Source organism: Cygnus atratus, chromosome 1, assembly GCF_013377495.2.
Source record: "Cygnus atratus isolate AKBS03 ecotype Queensland, Australia chromosome 1, CAtr_DNAZoo_HiC_assembly, whole genome shotgun sequence".
NCBI lineage: Eukaryota > Metazoa > Chordata > Aves > Anseriformes > Anatidae > Cygnus > Cygnus atratus.
The window spans coordinates 104,796,284-104,817,333 of NC_066362.1; the positions used below are offsets into that span (position 1 = coordinate 104,796,284).

A 21,050-nucleotide genomic window follows, 5' to 3' on the forward strand; every position below is an offset into this window, starting at 1 on the left:
CAGAATTGCAGAAAAATCATGTTGGAGGGCACTCTAAGCCCACAGCAGGGGCAGCATCTAAGACAGTTCTGGCCATTTACCCTCTGGTTCTGTAAAATATAGAAATTTCTGAGGATAGAGATGTCACTTGGGACACTTTTCCAGTGTCTGACCACCCTCACAGTCAATTTTTATTTTTTTTTCCGTATATCTAGCTGTCACTTCCCTTGTTTCAAGTTGTGGTCATTGCCTTGTGTACTGTGTACCTCTGAGAAGGATTTGACTTTCCCGTCTCTTTTCTAAAGAAAAAACAGTCTGTGATTTTCCATAGTGCAAAACATCTGCTGGTACAGAGACCTAGACAAATCCCACAAAACAAATGGCAAAAACTGGAGCATTTCCTACTTTCTCATTCAAAGGGAAATCAGGGCGGGGGGGGGTGTGGGGGGGGAGGGCGGTTGTCAGCGTAACTAAACTAGCCTGTGCTGCAGTTTTGGCATCTAACAAAAGGAATCTCTCAGGAAAGAGAAGGTGGGGAGAGATTCCCATCCTTCAAACTATGGGGAAGCTTGAATTTCACCCACAGAAGTGATTACAAAGTCTTGCATCATGTTAATATCCTATGGAATATAGTGCTGTAACAGTGGGTGACAATTCCTATCTGGTGGTCCACAAGTAATTTTTAGTCACACAAGGCCATACTGGAGAAAGCCATACTGGAAGCCACACTGAAGAAATCCTTCCACATCACTGACTTGAGTATGTTCAGACCTGAAATTAGACATCTGGATCTTATTTTACCAGCAGCAACAACACTCATGAGAAACACAGTCATCAGTGGGCAGTTCTTCTTTCTTATGAACGTATTTACTGATTTTCACCTGCCTCTCAAGAGTGTATCAAAGGATTACAAATTCTTCTACTTTTGAAGAAAAACTTCTCTCTCTGTAGATGAAAATTTTGAAGTTTCAGTAGAACTTAGAAAATTGCTTTGTAACACGTACATTACATTGTATTTTGTCAAAATTAGATGTACATGTTTAACCTACAACTTAGACATAGATGTATTTAATTTAATTCTTAAGAGGCAACATCTCTAGAAACATTTTTACTTTAAAAGCCTAATCTAATTGCATTTCCAAAATAGCCAACAATTTACAGATCATCTTATAGTAACTGTTATGCTTATTCTTGCATGCACTTTAAAAGAAATCTATCTCCAAGAGAGAACTCAATAAATGAATGTACACTTTTCCGTTCCTTGAATATCAAGATCTTTGGGTCTCTTGCAAAAGAGGAAAGAGTGAGCTCTATTCATTACTGGCAAAACTGCCTTCGTTTATCTGAACCACAGCAGTGGAACAGAGTGTAGAAGTTGGTTTCTGTAAAGAAGCCAACAAGTAGATGCCATAATATTCCTGCTTAACTTTTTTTTTTTTTTCTGTTAAAATGAGATTTTAAATGCATGTTATTATAGCTGCTTGGAATGTTGAAACTTTATAATCTCAGTTGTGCCATGGATTTAATCTATATTAAAAATAGATTCACAAGGAACTCTTTTATCCCCTTATGTAACACTAAAAAGCTTTATTATATTACCTACATAAGCACCTACAGATTTGTTTTTTCTTATACATTCAAATATTTTCTGAAATGTATTTTTTTCAATGTGAAATGGAAAGTAACAGAAATTACACTTGGTCCACAAGTCCCTTTCTAAATCTGTATAACTTTTTTCGTGGTCTTTCTAAGATTAAGCTGTTAATGACACGTGGAGTGCAGGATATACATATGTGAAAACAGTCTCTAATAGGAGTAATTTTCAAAAATATTGTAGAATGGGATGCAGGACTTTCAGTGTTTTGGCACCTAAATTTTTTACAGAATCACAGAATCACAGAACTGTAGTGGTTGGAAGGGACCTCAAGAGATCATCCAGTCCAACCCCCCTGCCGAAGCAGGTTCCCTAGAGCAGGTTGCCCAGGTAGGCATCCAGATGGGCCTTGAATATCCCCAGAGAAGGAGACTCCACAACCTCCCTGTTAAGCCTGTTCCAGTGCTCCATCACCCTCACCATGAAGTTCTTTCGCATGTTGGTGCAGAACTTCCTGTGATCCATTTTGTGGCCATTGCCCCTTGACCACATTTTTGTGGCCATTGCCCCTTGTCCTACAAACCACTGAAAAGAGGTTGGCCAAATCCCTCTGTCTTCCACACTTAAGGTATTTGTAAACATTAATAAGATCCCATCTCAGTCTTCTTTTCTCAAGGCTGAACAGACCCAGGTCTCTCAGCCTTTCCTCATAGGGAAGATGCTCCAGGCCCCGTATCATCTTTGTGGCCCTCTAATGGACTCTTTCCATGAGATCCCTGTCTTTTTTGTACCGGGAGCCCAGAACTGGACACAGTACTCCAGGTGAGTCCTGACCAAAATTATTCATCTCAGTTAATTTTAAAACTTTTGAAAAAGTTGTCTTCAGGACGAAAGAGTAAGAATCAAATAAGTATTTCCTTAACTATTGAATTAGTAATCAATTCTACAGGATCCATACCCTGGAGTCAGTGTAATACACAAATCAGTGCACCTAAGCTGCTGCCCATGCTCACAGACAATAATGTATTTTCCATGATGAATCACTAGCTTGGAAAGATTTTCTCCCAGTGAAAAGGAGATATACTTGTTCCATTCAGAATTCACAGCTTTCTGAAGACTGCAGCTAAGACAAATAAGATGCCTTTTTTTTTTTTTTTGAAATGTTCTTGCTGATATTTTTTAAAATCATGCTTAAAAAAAAAAAAATCTCTGTAGATCTTACTCAAACTAAACCTGGAGAGAAACAGGAATAAGTTCCAGAAATTTGTGCTATTGTAAATTTCCTGTGCCTATCTCAAAAGAAATCTCAAACTACACAAAAATTAATCTTATCTAAAATGAATACACTAAACATTTTGCAAGAAAGATTCTCACAAAATTACCAGGTCAGTTTTCTTCTGAGACCAGATAGCTTCTGATGATACAAATAGGCATCCAGTAGTGTGAATGCTTCCCTGAAGCACTGAAGGCACTGAATACATCAAAAGTTTGCATTTCTATTCATGGAACACTTGCACCATTAAGCATTTCAGACCTCAAGGAGGCAGGATTCATCCATGTTCTCTTCAGCAGGATGAGAAGAGATTTCCCATTACTTGGGCTATAGATTTTACATAATCTATTTGTCTAAGTAATTATTAGGAGCACATGGCTAGGAGGAACTATGTGGGTATTAAATGCAGTTCCTGTGGATATACATACTGAGCTTCTATAATGTCCTTCAGAAACTACTTGTTAAACGTGGCTAGATTTTAGCTTTTCACTGGTCCAGTTGAAAGGTCAGCTCAAGCATTCTTCTTTGTAGGTTATGAACCTACTAATTTGCAGACCGACTTGGTTTGAGAAGACTTTATTCTGACATTTTCCTTTAGCTTGACTAGTTCTGTCTCTTCCTGTTGTTCACCCTGAAATACTTTGAATATACTTGCCTATCTTCTGAGCTAGTTGAGGGTGAGGCAGCTTTGAAGTCAAAGCAGTGAAGCTGCATGAAGCAGCTCTGGGCTGGGGTTAGCAAGCCCTGCCAGGAGCCTGGCTTTAGAAGCTCTGGCATGTTACAGCACTCCTGTGGCTTTTGGATAGGATCTGGTGTACATCTAGCTCAGCTTGGCTGGAGCAGAGGTAGCTTAGGCCTATCTGTGAAAGACAGCTAGAAGTGTGCTACACACATGTAGATACATCACACGTATGTTTAGATATATTTCTAGCTAAGAAACGTACCTCTTGTAAGAAAAGCTCTCCATTCCTCAAACTTTCTACTAATCCTTCACTCTACCTGTGCCAGTTTGTGTTATTCTCTCTTAAATATATGCCATACATAGTATTAATAACCTTGATAATTGTATTTCAGTGTCATGGGATCATTACTTTTAGCCATGATGTTGCATTGCAATGTCATTGCATTGTGAAAAATCATGTCGCTATTTCAAAAACAGTGATGTGATCAATCAGTGAAGCTCCACCTGTCACTATTAAATATTTTTAAAGTTTTGCTACTGTACTTCTAGAAACAGGTGGAGTTTCTAGAAGTAATTTCTTGTCTAATCTTTAGAATAAATAGTAAATATCCCCCTGAACATTTTCTAGACAAAAGCTAAAGAAGTTCTACAGATTTGGTCAGAACATCACTGGGAATCTTAAAACTAGCACGGAAAGCTCCAAATTTTATGAAACAATATATTAAAGACTACTATGCTACTAAAAGAAACCGACCAATTATATAGCATCTTTCATATTAGTATTTTAATGCTAACCGTATGAATAGACTGCTTTGATTTTAAATATATGTGTGTGTTGGGAAGGAGAAAGGCAGAAGATCTTTTTATTAGTTAGAAATAGTCCTTAAAGATAAAATACTGCCAGTTCTTTAGACAACAATAACTCTTTCTATTTGACACTATTCCACTTCCTTTTAAGTTGATGGGAATTTTGCCATGTTGTTCAGTAGAAACAGAATTGAGCCTTGAAGTCACACATGCACAGAAAGCGTAAATATTCTGTGGGGAATCTCAAATGCTGTGACTCTTTGTTAAATCCTCATATGAGTACAAAAGAAATCTAGAAGAAAATCCTGAAGTATTTTATCCATTAAATCTGACTTTTATCCATTAAATCTGACTAATGTCTCTTCAAACTTGCCTTTAATATGCTATCCTTTGAAACTTAATTTACTGTATATATTTTATACTTTGTTTCTCTGATTTATATGTCTAGACCTTTTAAATAAAATAGAATAACAAATCTTAGAATAGTTGCTCATGCTGAAGTTACATTTCAGCTTATGACATGCAAAGCTGTAAGTAGTGAAGTTCTGATTAAGATTTAAATGTTAATTAGATACAGTGATTTTAAATCTGCCCTTTGGTACTGAAGTATATAAGAAACTCTTCATGTTTCAGAACACATACAAAGACTATTAAATGCAACGAAAATCAGATGAGAATTTTTCTTATTCCTGAAGACATGCCAAATTACTTCAATCAAAAATATACACCAATCTACAAAATTATTTATTCTAAAACTTAGGACACTCTGGAAAAAATATTTAAGCAGGTGGCTCCCATTCCAGTTCTGTTGGCAAGGGTTTTTAAAAGTGTATATCAGCACAGAAGTCAGAAGAAATAGATTGACTATTTTGATTCATGAGAATGGAAAACAAGTTTTGCTTGGGCAAGCACACTCTGATAAATTTAATTAAGATATATGTTCTTAAATCTTCATTGTGATCAGTGTTATCAATAATAGGCAATAGAAATTGACAGATTTCCAGTTAAACCAGTCATAGGAAGAAGACAAATCATGGCCCATACTTAGCTAGACTAAGACATTGAAGAGTTGAAAAAAGGCATTTAAGCATCAGGCTACAACTTTATTAATTAAATTATATGGGGAACCATCCATTCCCCCTTTCTCACATACCAGATGTTTAGTTGGGCCCATTTTGCATTTCTTGGGTTCCCATTTTTGATCTACTAGCTTAAGACAAGATCTCTATATTTATCTCCAGGACTCAGCTGATGTCTGAATGATTCAGACCCATTCAGATTAAAGTGAATGAAGACCAGTGAGCCAAGAGGAATATCTGCTCTATGAAAGCTTCAGATTTCCTTTCTCTCCTCAAGCATTAGTTCTCATTTGACATTTATGCTGCCCCTTTTAGTCTTTGTCTCTTCTGAACACAGTCACAAACTGTGAAAAGTCTTTTCTGTCATAATCTATTTTCCCTTTTAACTCTTACTTTTCAATGACCTGAACCTTCACAAGAAATGTGGAAAATCTCTCTCGTTTCGATTCACTTTGACTCCCTCCTTAACTAATCTTAAAGTGCACAATTGATCAGAAATATAACAGAGTGTGGAGTGCAATGTTTTCTGGAAGCCAGATCAGATTTTGAGTGATATAAATCTCTCTCTAACCCATGTGCAGTAGAGAAAACAAATTTTCTACCTTTATATGGGTGTTTCCTCTATAAGGGTTTCCTGGCTTCCCACCAACCAAAGGCTTGTTACACATTTATAGCCTTCACTATAGGAAGACAAGAGAGATATGTCTCATGCTAAGTCATTCCTAGTTTTCCAGAACAGGAGAGAGGCCAAATCTTCCTTTGCTTCAGTGGTTGCAGGAAAAAATTATGGGATAATCCCATTATTATAACATGCAGACACCATCATGCTTCTCTCAGCCATGCCTAAAATTGAATGATTCAAAACTAGATCTTGAGCAACGTGGTTTATGTTGGAATTCAAAAGTAGTTCTACTTCACCTATAAGTAGGCTGCATCCTGTGGCTGGAAACACTGGAGCTCTGGATACTTTACGTGTATTTATGTGTCTTTATTTTATCTCTTGATTATTGTCAGACCAGTTTACAGTTGGACATGTCACATACAGTTACAGCAGAGCTTTATAGTCCATCACATTATGTCATTTAGCATTTGGTTTGGCACCCATTTAGTATCTCATATTCTCTTATCTCTTCGTCTATTTCAGACAGTACATTATCTTGGTTGTTTCAAAGCAGATTTTCTTTTGAACCTGAAATGTGTATACAGGTATGTCCTATCTCTGCACCCCCAACTGTATGCAGTGTCAGTTGTTTAGTGACAGTTTAGTGCTGTTCCTTGCGCATTATTTGGTCATAATCTGCTATCCCCTATAGCAGGAAATACAGCTGTGTGTGCCATAGCCATTTGTAGAGACATTGAACATTTCTTAAAATTCCTACTACAGCTTTTAATTTTTTATTTTTATTTTTTAATGATGGCAAGGATCACTACATACAGTGATAAACTGTGGCCTACATTGGACTTTACCTGTTATTTTTTAAAAAGTCTGGACACTGAGATTGGGACCATCTGGGAAAAGCCCAACTCTGAAATATTTTATGATTTCATGACATGATTCACAGGCCAATTAGGAAAAAAATAGGACCCTGGAAGATGGCAGTGCTGGAATCCCTTGCAAACCACACTGATCAGCTAATTTTCTAGGCTTGCTAAAAAGAAAGAGATAGAAACAATAGTAAGCTAACACAGACCGGTTTATGTGATGAGACAATACTCCAAAAGGTAAGTAAAAAAATTTGTTTCATGGTTCCCCATAGGGCAAAATTATTCTTTGAGATCAGATTTGTTCTTCTGAATACATCAGTGTATGTGGGCCTTGAAATATTATCTTTCTCTATATAGTGGTAGACTTGAGAGAAAAATAAATAATTAAATAAATAAAAATAAAAACTGGGTAAAGAGAGGACCACCAAGGCTTCTGCACCTGATAACACCTTGAGAAGATGCGATTATGAAAAACATTGTGGCACGTCTTGCTGCTCCAGCATGAAATGTGCTTAACAGAGGCTCAGTTGTGCCCTTGGTGAGGTCTTGATGTGTTCTTTGCCCACTGCTCTAATATATTGCTGACCTTGAATTTTTCAGGTCTTAGGAACTTATGGTCTGTGCCATTAAATTTTAAGATCACATTGCCAGCTGATAGATTAGCTATGTTGTATATTGATTAGCACTACCAATGGGGATGATGTGAGGTGGATTCTAATCTTTTTCTTCCCTGGAGTGGATGAAGAAGGGTGTGTAATGACTCCTTTTGTTGAATTGCCCATATACTGTGATCTAAGGTGCTGCTCAGAACAGTGCCTCTGAGCATGTGTATGCTGTAGTTATAACTGGGCTGGTTAGTGACACTCGTATTTGATGATGTTCTTTGATCATTTTTTTTTAATTTATTTGATGAGAATTTCAAGAATGATCCCCCTTTGCTGGCATATTAATATAATTCTTGTCTGGATGTATGGGAGGTATGAATAGTTGGAGAAAATTATAACAGGAGTAAAAAGCTGAAGAGTTACTTGTAGAGGAGTGTGCTTCCTTTCCAGATGCATTACATTTTCAGATTTGCATGTCCTATTTAAGCTGTGGTGAATCCCAATATCTGTAAAGCTTCAGAGCTGTTTATTATAGATGTTTTCAGCCAAGTGTTTTCTCATCTTTACTATTATTTGTGTAAAAATTATGTAACTGCTTTACTTTACCACCCATAAGGCTCTAATAATCTAAATGGCATTTTGCAACAACCTAGTAGTTACACATATATTGGCTTTAACAGGAGGTCAGACCTAAGTGAAACACATTGGAAACTGGCTCTTAATTATTATGATAAGAAGCAAAAATATAAAAACATAGCATTCTGGTATTACATTGCTCCTTTGAAACAAAACACAGTTTATGACATCCAGACCAGGTATAAAGCTGAATCAGAGCCATATGAAAATGGACTATTTTATCATCATTTACACAGAAACCCTGGGGAAAGGGGAAAAAATAGTAGTGATATCAAATATGTTCTAAAGATATCTATATATATACACCCATGTATATAAATATATAAAGCTAACAAATATATTGGCATGTATGTAAATGTTGATCAGGAGCTTTTGGAAGCAGGAATGATTTTTCCTGGGGGTAGACAGAAAAGAGAAGCTGGCCTCCTTTCTTCCCTCAAGCTCTCTGGCTGGCAGGTAGGGATTGCCATTGCAGAATGAACACCTCAGTGGTAGAAAGGTCATCCGCTGTCACAGCTGAAGTTTGGCAAAGCTGGCACTGGGGAAAGGAAAGATTTGTTTGATTTGTAGATTTGCTTGTTTGTGATTTATGCTTATACATTCATGAGGATTATTCAGTTAGTCAAGGAAAGAATCGGTGAATCTCACCAATAGAAGGGAAACTCAGGCTGCCCTCTTGTCTTGTTTTGAGGCTTTGGAATGATGTAAGTGGAAACATGTATCTCCCTAAAAAACTGTGTGAACCTCTCCCCTCAGTATTTGCCTGACAAAGGAGAACGTATTTATAGGAGCTTCTTGCACAGCAGATAAGTACTCTAGCAACTCCTTCATAAACCTAACCCTCCACGGCGAGGAAAGAGTCTGCCTGGATGCTGGCTGTGCATGTCTGGCTGCCTTAATAGTCTTTGGGTGCCATACGCTGCGTGCAGAAATTGGGACGGCAATAACTGCTGTCTGAGAGCCAAGCAGGCAGCCAAGGTGCAGCAGGGGGAAGGGGAGATTGTCAAAGTCACACTTGGCTAAAGCTCAGGCTTGAACTCTGTATCTGTAAAAGTTGATGAGTAGAAATCTGAAAACAGATGACACCCAGCCTTCAGAGTGCTATAAATTACATGATTTGCAAAAGAGATTTCCTAATATATTTATGGCAGAAGGGTCCTCAGTGAGATTAAGACCTCACAAAACTTTGTGCTAAATGTACCTATAGAAAGATATTGCATCTTCAAGCGGTATGCTGCTAGATAGATGAGACATGCAAAGGCAGCCTTTTATCCTTGTTTAATAGATTAGGAAGTGAGGTGATCACATAGTTTCCATGGGAGTCTTTAAGCGCTTTCAGGGAAAGGAAAGGACTGAAATCAGCTGAAACATCTGAATTCAGTTCCTTGACTGTAGGGTCATCTTTCCTTTTCTCTTCTCTACTAGCTTTTTATTACAAAGAGCACAACATTGAAAAGTATCATCGTCGTTACATTTTGGTGTAAGTACTCCTACAATCAGAATCAGAGCAGTTGCTTGATACAGTGCAGCCCATTTTTGCAAATTTAGTCTCTCCTGCAGGCAGTTTTGTTGTGGTGTATGAAGCTGCGGCATTCATATGATCATATTGGCAGGAAGGAGAGGGTGGGAGTGAGCCTCCTTGCTGCAGCTGGAACTGAAATCATTTATTCATGGCAACATTTTTAGAGCTGATAAAACCATTGTCATGCATGCATTGAGAGAAGAGAGGTTTTATAAAATCAGGAAATACTCAGAAAGTATGATTAAATGTTAAAGGCTGTACAATCCCACAAATTTTGGACAGGTTCTTAACTTTGGGGTTTGGCAATAATAGAGGCATAGTATCTTTCACTCAACTGAATCACAAAATTCTAATGCTTCTTTTTTTTTTTTTTTTTTTTAAGAGGTACAATTAGTTAATGCGTTAACTTTGCAACAAATTCTGTAGTGTCCTTTTCTTTTTTAATAAAGTACTTTAGTGTCCCTTAATTACTAAATTAAATGTGATCCACATTTGATCATTATAGGACTGAGTGTTCCATTTTCATACAAGATGATCCCAAGTTAACTACAAATACATGTACTGTTAATTTTGTCTAACAATGTATGTCCACCAACTGTTCAACAAAAAAGAAACAAATAGGACACTTTTTAATCTATATAAGTCCTTTTTATAAAGTTGATATAATACTTAATTTGCATGAAATTATTTTGTTTTACACATAGCTGAAATCAGTTTCATTCTATTAAAAGTGCAGGAAAATATTTTTTGCATATTCTAAAGATGGTGAACAAGCATCAAGGTTTGAGAGGGCATTACCTCTTCATCCTGGACTGGTTTCTTTTGCCCATATGCTACAAATAAAATCCATTCTATAGATGTGCTATAAATGCATCCAAATGTACAGCAGTAGTTTTATGTATGTGAATGAGCCAGGGAATGCATGATTAGCAAGCCATTGTGAGGTGCTGTGAAAATACATACTTGTGAAATGTATACCTCAACATAGTGGCCAAGAAGCCCCAGATGATCATTTTTAAAGAGCTTTCAAATATTTATGGGTCTCTGGAGGACCCATAAAGACAATTCATTTTTCAGAAAGCAGACCAATGTAATCTGAAGGAAAAATCATTTTTTCTGGCCACCCAGCTACACCAACAAGCTAGTTGAGATATATTGATATTACTTGCATGTAGATAAGTCAAAGAATGATTTTCTTGATATGTGAGGCTTGCAATTTTTTAGTGGAATATATCAAAATACAAATTATGTACTGGAAATTTACATTTGTTTTGCAGTCCTGTAGTCACTGAGGTGATACTTTTGCAAACTGTTTCGCAGCCTTCCTTGAAGTAGAGATAAACAACTTCAGTTTCTAAGTCTCCTGAGCCCCCTCAGCTTTCTCCAAGTGAAGAAGTAAAATGTCTATATATCTTTAATATGAGCAAAACCTACTATGAATCAACTGTCTACTTCACAGAGAAAACTTGCATCTGAAAATACTAAATTACAACCTATACATAATGCTTTTTCAGAATTGTTAACATGAGAATACACTTTTGTACTAGTTATGAAAATAACTAGAAAGACACATTTTCTTTGGTTTCAAAAGCTGCAAGTAAACACTACATTTCTGTGGCAGTCTGAAAGGGGAATAACAGTTATTTTATTGTTTGAAATTAAATTTAAAGAAATTTAAAAGTGCTTAGAGCTGCAAATCTGATAAACAGCTTTCTTGTCCATCATAGGCAATAAAAAGTATATGGACTTGTAGATATGGTTGGAGAAACCTAAACAACATCAAAGTACTTAACTGGCCATCTGCCATTTTTTGACTGGATACTATGATAATGAATGATATCACTGCAGTTTACTGTCCCGTACTGATGTTTTCCATACACCACCAAAAGTATTAAATTCCCTCTTCCAGAGAATTTTTTTCTCTTTCTTTCCAATAAGTTGTTACAGTATTTTATACATGGATTTAACTCTTCAGTGGCATAGTATCAACTTAATTCATTTTAGTTTTGTAAACAAAACAAAAAATTATTTCTTCCTTTCTCCTGAGAAAATGAGGGAGGGAGATACTGTTCTACCATCCAGTTCCAGTGAACTACATCAAAGTAAACTTTCCTGTGTCCAGGTTATGTTCATGCAATAGTCTGCCTTTATAGACTCAGTCATTATTTCATACCACTGAAATTAAGCACAATGCACATTTTGGTATGACTGTTTGGAATGTTCTTAATCTTTTTATTTATATTTCATTCAGATAAAGAAAAAAATTCCCAGTAAATTTGAAATTATTGGTGCACAATGCTCCTTTTACGGTGCTTTATAACTGTGCCTTAGCCTCACTTTACAAATGGGGGACTAAGACAAAGAGACAAAGTACCTGTTGACGCTGAGTTGGGCAATGTGAGAAGCCCAAGCTAGTGCTGACCCAAGCGGGGTGGTCTTCCAGCTTCAGTCTTGTGTGGCACAAACTCATCTGGCCCCCAGTCTAGTCATTGGCACTGTGGCTGTGCTGGCATGTGCCAGCAAGCTATTGTGTCCCACAGTTGGCACCAGTGATGCTAACACAAGCCACTCAGTGGCTTCCAGGACATGGTGTTGACATGTCCTGTGTGATTTGCCAAGAGTCCTGCAGGAAGTCTGTAGGAAAGTCAGCAATTGACTCCAGCCCTCCTTAGTTCCTCTTAAAGTACATTAACAAGACCATCTTTTCCTTCTCTGTATGTTGGGTTTAAGCTTTAGTAAGAGCTTTTATTTGTGCACTGAGATAAATACTGAATGATATCTCTGAATCACAGAAAATGCATGTCATCAATTTTGCTGTCAGATCTCACTTAAGCTGACTTTTATACATCAAAGTTCTACCCGAATTCATTTCTCTGGAAGCTTTTTTCATTGTTTTAGCATATTTATTGTTTTTTCAACCTATCATTTTTGGAAGACTGGAGGGCCATGCGTGGGTGTATGAAACATGTTCCTTTACTGAACTCAAGAATAAGCATTAATATCAGCCCTGGTACATAAGAGACTCATTCTGCAGTTAGGACAACGTTACAGTTAGAGAGTCAAGTAAATTTTCTAACAGATAGGAGCCAACACATTACCTCACTTTCAGTCTGATGTAAGATTCACAATAAACAATTTACCAATTAGTAAATATGGTACCTATGTTTACATTCTGCTAAGATTTGAATTGCACTCTCAACACCTCCCCATCATGAATGCTGATGGGTCTAAACCCTTAGGTCTAATACTCCAGTGGGACTTGTTCTGAGCTGTTCCTTTCAATACTGAAGAAGTCTAGAGATTCTTTACTGAAGTAAAGAAGTTTTTACTGAGATAGACCCATTTATCAGTAGGAAATACTCTCCTTGCTTTCACAACAATATCAAAACATTAAGGTGAAATGAAGGGATTAATCCTTGAACTATGTGAAAGCTACAAAAACAGTTGTGGTTTGAAGGGGCAGGGGGAAAGCATAAGCAGCACTGCCGATGCTCACGGTGTGTACAGGATTAAAAAAAATATACAACAATAATAAAAAAAAAAGTGAGATAACTTTCTATAGTCTGCAATACTTTTACTCAAACACTGCTGAAGTATTCATTTTCTCCTAGGAAAAAGTACAGGAGAAAAAAAAAAAAGAGAGAGAAAAATGTTTTTTAAATCTCAATTCAAAATAAGCAAAAGAGGCATCCATTGTTGTTTATGTGCTGGCGGCTTACAAGGTTCTTTTCTATCATTTTCATGCTCATAAGATGCCATTTTAGCCAGTTTTATTTAGGATATGTTCTGGAGAATTTTACATGGAATTTGCACTGCAAAGAAAGGACATCTTTTTTTTAAGAAAAGAGGGATGAATGTATTAAAAAATACACATCTGTCCTACAGTCTTCTTTAGCCTAAAAGTTTTATATAAAGTTGCAAGTCTTCTTGTCTTGGAGAGGAGGAGAAGGGGGAGCTGAAGTCTACCAGCTCCTAGCAGCTGCCTTGATGCCACCATTTTGTGAGTCTTCCAAAAGAAAGCAACAAAATGGGCCACTTTCTTTCATTTACCCTCCTAGCACTTTCCTCGTACCACTGGCAGATTTCAACCAAGCATGCAGGTCTGAAAAGGGCCATAAAGGGGAATATCATGAAGACTCCTCAGGAATTGCCTATGTGAATTCACACAATAGATCAGTAAGCCTGAAAGAAGGTGTTAACCTCCAAGATATTTTAGAAGAAAAGTTCCAGTCTGTGGTAACATATGAAAACTCTGCGTGTGCACAGAGTAAGCTGTTGTTTAGCAACAATGAGTGCTAATTTCTTCACAGAAGTAGAAGCAAGGTAAGGAAAAGGAGTCTGCCATGGGGGAAGATGGGTGTCAAGAAGACTGTATGATATGGTTGTCATTGATAGCAGGGGGCAGAATTTGATGACTGAGGAGGTCTCTTCCAATCTCATACTCTTGTGTAAGTGTCAAATGCAAATAGATTTTAGAGAGTGTTAGAGACTATTATATTTGATCTTACCTTGCCTGTCCTGTCAGGTCTATCAGAGGTAAATTGCTCCTGTTCTGTGTATTGCATCGTGTTTCATAGGTTGTGTGTCACAAAAGTCTGCTCAGCCTAAGGATTTTGTAGATTCCAGAAATGATTACTAGATTTTGCCGTACTTCCCTTTAGAATCACACTAGTCTTGAGCCATTGGAAGCTGTATTGGAAAAAAAAAAAGGGGGGGGGGGGTAATTCACTAACAGTGAACAGAACGTCTAACTGTACTTAAAATTCCAGGAACACATTGTAGCCATGTTCAAGAATTATTAAAAGGGGAAGCAACTTTGAAATTTTGCCAGATGTTTTCCAGCATGAATGACTCCCTTTCTGTCTCTCACACAGAGCACACTGAGAAGCTATGCTGCATACTGCAGCGATCTCCTATTTCAGCACAAAGAAACTGTCAGAGATAAGGCAAGAGATATGTAATATTATAACCATTATTTATTCTAAATTAGTGAAAGGGAAAACTAGCTCTTTTAGTTGCAGCTTGCATGCAGAAAAACATTCATCTTACAGAGCCCACACTGTCTGTTATGTTCTCAATATATTAGCAGTTAGCTGGTCTATCAGCTGAGATGAATTATTACATTGGCTTACAGTGATATCAGTTTTCATTATAGGGCAGTCATCCAAGTCCTTTCCTATTCTGTTTGCACATCCTTATTTCTTTGCTCTTCCTTTGCCCTTTGGGTACTCTCAGACCTGAAGGTTGGTAGGCTGAATATGTTATCTTTCAATGTTTGAAATTCATGAAGAAGAAGTAACTAATCAAGTAAATGGTTCTCCAGGTAGTTTGTTAATTTTATGCCACACCTTGTTGTCAGAACCATGTCTTCTTTTCATAGAAGACCAAACTTCCTTGTCCTTAAACCAAAGCATGTTACAGCTTGGGTAGGCAGGAAGAGAAAGGAGGTTGTTTTATTTTGGTTGTTGTTGGAGTTTGTTTCATTTTGTTGGTTTGGTGTTTGTGCTTTTTTTTGGGGGGGTGGGGTGGTAGGTGGTGGTAGTGAGGGGGGTCAGTTACTTCATGTTACATGGCAGAGAATATACTGGCTAAATAAAGGAAGAAGTTCTAGAGAGAAATTTGCAAACCTGGGTTGATATATAGTGCAGGATTTCAGTATGAAAGAGAATAAAGGTGGAGGGAGGGGGGAATGGCAGGCCATAATTTTACTACATAGTAGAGATGGCTCAGAAAATGCCTGCTGGTCTTTGGCACTGCAAACCTACAAGCACTGCTTTGAACACAGCCTGACCAAGTCCATTAGATCCCACAGGGCTCTTGCGCCCAAATTTACTCTGACACCTTAGCACCTGTCCCTAGGCTGTCCCCAGGGCTTCTCTTTCTGCCTCCAAAAGTACAGGTTTTGTGACAGGAAGGCATGGTGGGGAAGGGGCATTCATACATTTACTTAATATTCCTGTTTTAAATTGGCAATACCCATTTGACTGACAGCCATAGTAGTTTCTTCCTGTTGTAGTATAGTCCGAAGTCATGGACAACATTTATACCCATGCTCAGTAACGCTGCTCTTTTAACAGGACTCTTCTAAGTATATAGTCCTGAGACTGCAATTGTCTCTTCATGGCATCTCCATGCAGATTCCCTCAGTTAACCAGGGGTTCCAGTGTGCCTACAAAGTACAACCATAGAATCTATTGTAGAATCAGGATGTTCTTTAGTATGAGAGAGAGAGGCTGAGTCTTGCCCTATAAAAAGTGTGCTTGTACACATACATACCTTATACACATACATGTACGTGTGTCTATTTTGCAAGAGGAACTTTGGCAGGTTTATTCCTTCCTTAAGCAATTTGTTCCTCCACTCCACCCTCCCTGACTCCCCCTAGAAACCACTGTGGCTCACTGCTGGCTTGTATGTTTAAAGCTGTATTTACATTGCATGATTCTGGGGGCAGGGTTTCTTGTACCTTGCCTATGTTTGAAGAGGAAGCAGTGGGCACCACTTCAAGTCTAAATAATGACAGTAATCATTTCCAGCAGACTGACAATCTCTTGCTGGCTGGTTATAGTCTGACTCTTCAGCCAATGTAACTGGCAGCCCTGATATTTCCTCTGAGCCTGGCACAGAATTAGGATGCTTGGTAGTACTCTAGATGCCAATTTATCAATTTATTCCTTAAAGCAGTTTGGTTTTGTTGCATGTGAAAATATATACTTATCTATTAAAGGAAATACAAGTAGAATAAAACAGGAAATATTAAAACACAGCATGATGCAGTGAGATAAGGTGTTTCTTAAACAGTAGCAGTAATCTTAATAAAATGCAGATGCAATCATGTTCAGGGAGCAGTGTGGTAATAAAAAGTGAAGAAAGGAGCAAGGTGTATAAAAAGGGGGGGAGCTCTTGGGTAGAAGAATGTCTTTGAATTTAGCAAAGACATAATGTGGCGCCTGTTACAATTGCACAGCTTTGCTTTCAAAACGTATAGTTGGTGGGTGGGCTCCTTTCATGCCTGGTGTAACTCCACCAAAGTCAGTGGAATTGTACCCATTCTAAATGTAGCTCTGCACAAGCAAAATAACAATCTGTAGATGTCAGTAAAATAGGACGGATGATATATATATATAAAAAAAAAATTAATGAGTGTTTTCTTCTATGTTTTTCAAATTCATGGCCCTTTTGGTCATGGAAAATAAATATCTAAAAAATGCTCATTCTTACAAGTTTTGTAGTTCTCCTGGAAATCTATTTCATTTCTGTCTTATTGCTTAGAGCAAATGTCAGTCTTCCTACTGGGGAGCTGAAATGATATCACATGACACAAGAAACCAGTTCCCACACACCATCAGCCTTTTATTCTCTCTTTGTACAGTACCTAGCACAATGAGAAATCTGCTTCATGGCAAAGAGGTTATGTCTGTTTGTTACACAATTAATAATGATGAGATCAAAATAGGAAAACCTATTCCCAGACACTGGTTTTCAGTAGCTGAAACAAGTGTACGATAGTCAATAATACAAAACTTTGTACGAATAATTTCATAGCAGAGAGACATGAAGGGAAAAATATTTTGCACAGCAGAAGGAAGAGATGTATTTCTTTATGTGTATGGTGTTGCATTAGTTACTACTAGAAGAAAAAAAATGGGGATACCACTCTTGAATCTTGACCTTGTCACCAGTTAAGCTATTCTCAAAATATATGTGGGCTTTTCTATGCCTTATGTTGATTTTCTGCTCTGGCTTTATGCATGTTTTCTTGCTCCTCCACTTTTGAAATACTTCCTGGTCCATTGGAGTTTTAGTAGCCTGATCACTAGTTAGACTTACTATGGTTAGGCTTCAAGGGTGTCCAAAATGAGATCTTGGTTGTTCTGTTTGTGTCCTTGGCAATCCATTTTGGTTTCCAAACATTTCTAAAGGTCAGTATGCTAGGATTTCATTATTTGACTGTGCATCTTCTTCACCTGTTGGTGGAGACAATGATCAGGGATTTGTGAAGTAGTTATGGCATTACAGATATACTTAAATAATATGTAAATAGATAAATAAGAGAAATTCCATCCCAAGGGACCCTGTGACACCTGGGTTAAGAAAGACCTCCTGAAGTTCAACAACAAGAAGAACATAGTTCTGCACCAGTGAAGGAAACTGGTGAGGAAACACTTGGGTGAGTGGTAATTGATGGAAAGGAATTAGGTTCATAACTGATGCTCAGCTGAATACAAGCCAACAGTGTGTTCCAGTTGTGGACAAGACAAACAATGTCCTGGGCAACATCAGGAGGGGCTGGGCCACCAGATCAGGGAAGGGCAGCACCTGCCTCTACTCAGAACTTGTAGGGCTACACCTGGACTAGTGACTGATGTTAGATGCCCAAGTTCAAAAGGGACACCGAGAAACTGGACAGCATTTAGCAAAGAGTTCTTCAGATGATCAGGGGCTAGACCACCTGATATACAATTGAAGGCTGAAAGGGCCACACTTCTTTGATATGACAAAAAGAAAGCTTAAGGGTGATTAATAGCAGCCTATAACTTCTTTAAAGGTAGTTACAATGATGACTGAGCCAAACAGCCAAACTCTTTTTTTTTTTTTTTTCTTTGCAGTAGCAGAAGATATAACAACAACAACAACAAAAATACTGGCTTGGGAGGTTCAAACCAGGCATTAGGAAAATACTTTTCATTGGGAGGGTGGTAATGCCATGGAACAGCTTACCCCAGCACACTGTGAAATCTCCATCCTAGGAGATTTACAAGACTCAGCTAGACAAAGCCATGATCCAGTGACCTGATCCAGTGCTGGCAATGATCCAGCATGGAGCAGGGGTTGGGACTAAACGACCTCCAGAGGTTGCTTCCAGCCAACACTATGATTCTATCATTCTAGTATCTTTTTGGTTTGGTTTGGGGTTTTCTGTTTGTTTTTTCTTCTCTGCACTCCTTTGGCTGACTTTAAGCACTAATGAGTCCTCTTCCACACCCTGCTCTTAAAATGCTATGGCTTCATATTTTTGCAGTACTTTTGAACCCTGCAGAAACTGACCGCAGAATGAAGCAAAATGTTTCTCTACTCATTGACTCATCCTGTGTCTGTAAGAATTTCTCACAGATATCAGCTGGACAAAAATACAAACCAGAAGATCTAAATGGTGAGCCTGAGTGGACATTATCTTCAGCTGTGCAGTTTTAGGTATCCTGTATAAGCAATTAAAAATCTCAAGTGGTGTTTTATATTTTATTCTGAAAGAGGGTCAGAAAGGAGAGAAAAAGGGTGATAATGCAAACCAAATTTTAAAATGTCTTCCAAACCTATTAAATTTAACATGGATATATAAAAAAGAAACAGTCCGATGGTTTACATATATATAGACTCTTAATTTTATTAGAGATCTGAATCAGATTCTGGACAGGGCACATGGCTTTGACTTTCTAGGGGAGCAAGTAGGTGTTTTGGTGGAATCCTATAATTGTCCCTTTTTACATACTCAGGTAATGCTTTATTATAGTTTTAGAAGAAACTAAAGCTCATGTATTTGTCTTTATTTTGCTTGTGTAAATGATATAAAACTACGGCTTCCTCAAACACATCCATATGTGCAACTCATGTTTTAAGGGATGTGTTTTTACTGTTATTCTCTTGAAATATTCCTAAGAGGAAATTTAGCACTCTGAATAGCACTGCTATTTTCATTTATTATGAAGCAAGAAGTTTTTTCTTGAAAATAAACTTCCTTTTAAATATAGATCATTCATTGTCTGAGATACTCCTAATGGAACTCAATTTTAATTACCCTCCAGTCCCCTTAGCTTTGAGGACAGCACTACTATTACCTACCTCAAACTTATGAAAAGGTGAATGGTTTAAGAGACAATGATTCTTTTCAGGAAACCTCAAACAACTGCATCATTTAATTGAGGCTCTGTTGAATCTTCTTCATTGCTCCTCTGATATTAAATGCATTTGTTTTGGTTTTACTTCCTTTTTAAATGAATAATATGTTCAGATATCTTTTTCATGCACTCATCATCCTTTTTTCATTGGGAATGGTTCAGCTTTTGCCTCTTTCTATCTCTAATGAACAGCTTTTTGGAGCAGCTTAAATACAATGTAGGTCACCCAGGCTTTAGCTTCTCTCGTGTTTTTCAGACTGGATGTTATTGTCACATGTTTACAGTCTAGAAGATTTTAAAATAGGCTTCCCACGCCTTTAGATTCAATCCCATAAAGGTGATATCTTTCCCCTACTCCTATGAAAGCCACGGAGTAGTAATGGAATTTAGCATCATGCTGGATCACTTTACTAGTCAGATCCTTTAAAAATACAATTAGCATTCGGATTTAAGATGAGGTGAAGGTTCTATAATTAGTGGAAAGGGTGCATATATTCAATACACTCATTTTAGTTTCTGGTCCTACACTCTCAGCTTCATTCAGCACAGGGTGCAACACAAAACAGGCTATCAGGATCATACATTAATGTCCCGATTTTCCTTGTAGTCCCAGATGAGTGGTTACATTCACCTATACCATCTAGTATCCCAGCCATTCTTCTGATTTATTACTTCTCACCACTCAGACCTTTGCTCACGTAAAAGCTAGGAAAATCAACAGTAACAATTAGCATTAGGTTTAACCATGATTCCTTCATTGCTTTATGCATGAGTCATCACTGCTGGAAATGAAGAAGTTTCTTTTTCTATTTGTATATCTGTTTTTATTTGGTTTTCTCAGAACAATGGCATTTCAAATTGCTCTTATGTCTAAGTTTTATTACTCTAATAGATTATTTTCATATTATTGATGTAGGCACTAGACCCAAGAAAATCTGGTCTGTGACTACTTAGTTTGCTGAGATCATTATTGATGTGAAGGTACCATTTCAAATCCCCTTAGCTTTTTGCATGTTCCTGAGCATGATTGTAGAAACGGACATTGGTCTATAAAATAAGAACTTGGATAATGTAAAAGAATAAGAATTTGGGTGATGTAAAAGATCTTCTCTGTTTGGGATCTGGTCTGGCAACAGAAAGAGAGATTTAAAAGTTAATATGAAGAACATTTACCTGTATCTCTAGAAATCACTTCTGCAGCTGATTTTCTTTGTCAGTGACCAGGGACACATACAGTCTCTTCTCTTTTGTTATTGGGGGTGGGTGAAGTTTAAAAGAACAGGGAAGGAAAGTGGAAAGTGAAAATTAATTAATGGTTCATTGGCAAAATTAACTCTTTTTCTGTAATAACTCTGAAAACATGCAGTGGATTGTTTCTAAACTACAGTCACACCACTCACACCCTGAAATTTTGTTCCCTCAAAAAAAAAAAAAAAAAAAAAGGGAGAGAAAGAAAATGGAAGGTCTGATATTAGTCAACAGTCACTGAGAT

At 37.5% G+C, this 21,050-nt stretch overlaps 1 long non-coding RNA gene across 1 annotated transcript; it reads right to left on the bottom strand.

Annotated features, from left to right (window-relative positions):
* Positions 1 to 14,246: 14,246 nt before the first annotated feature.
* Positions 14,247 to 20,802, bottom strand: LOC118247746 (uncharacterized). The gene is made up of 3 exons (XR_004778547.2): positions 20,732 to 20,802; positions 17,493 to 17,629; positions 14,247 to 14,351 (listed from the first exon to the last, which is right to left on the bottom strand). It is a non-coding gene; the product is annotated as an uncharacterized LOC118247746 (long non-coding RNA).
* Between the last annotated feature and the right edge of the window lie 248 nt (positions 20,803 to 21,050).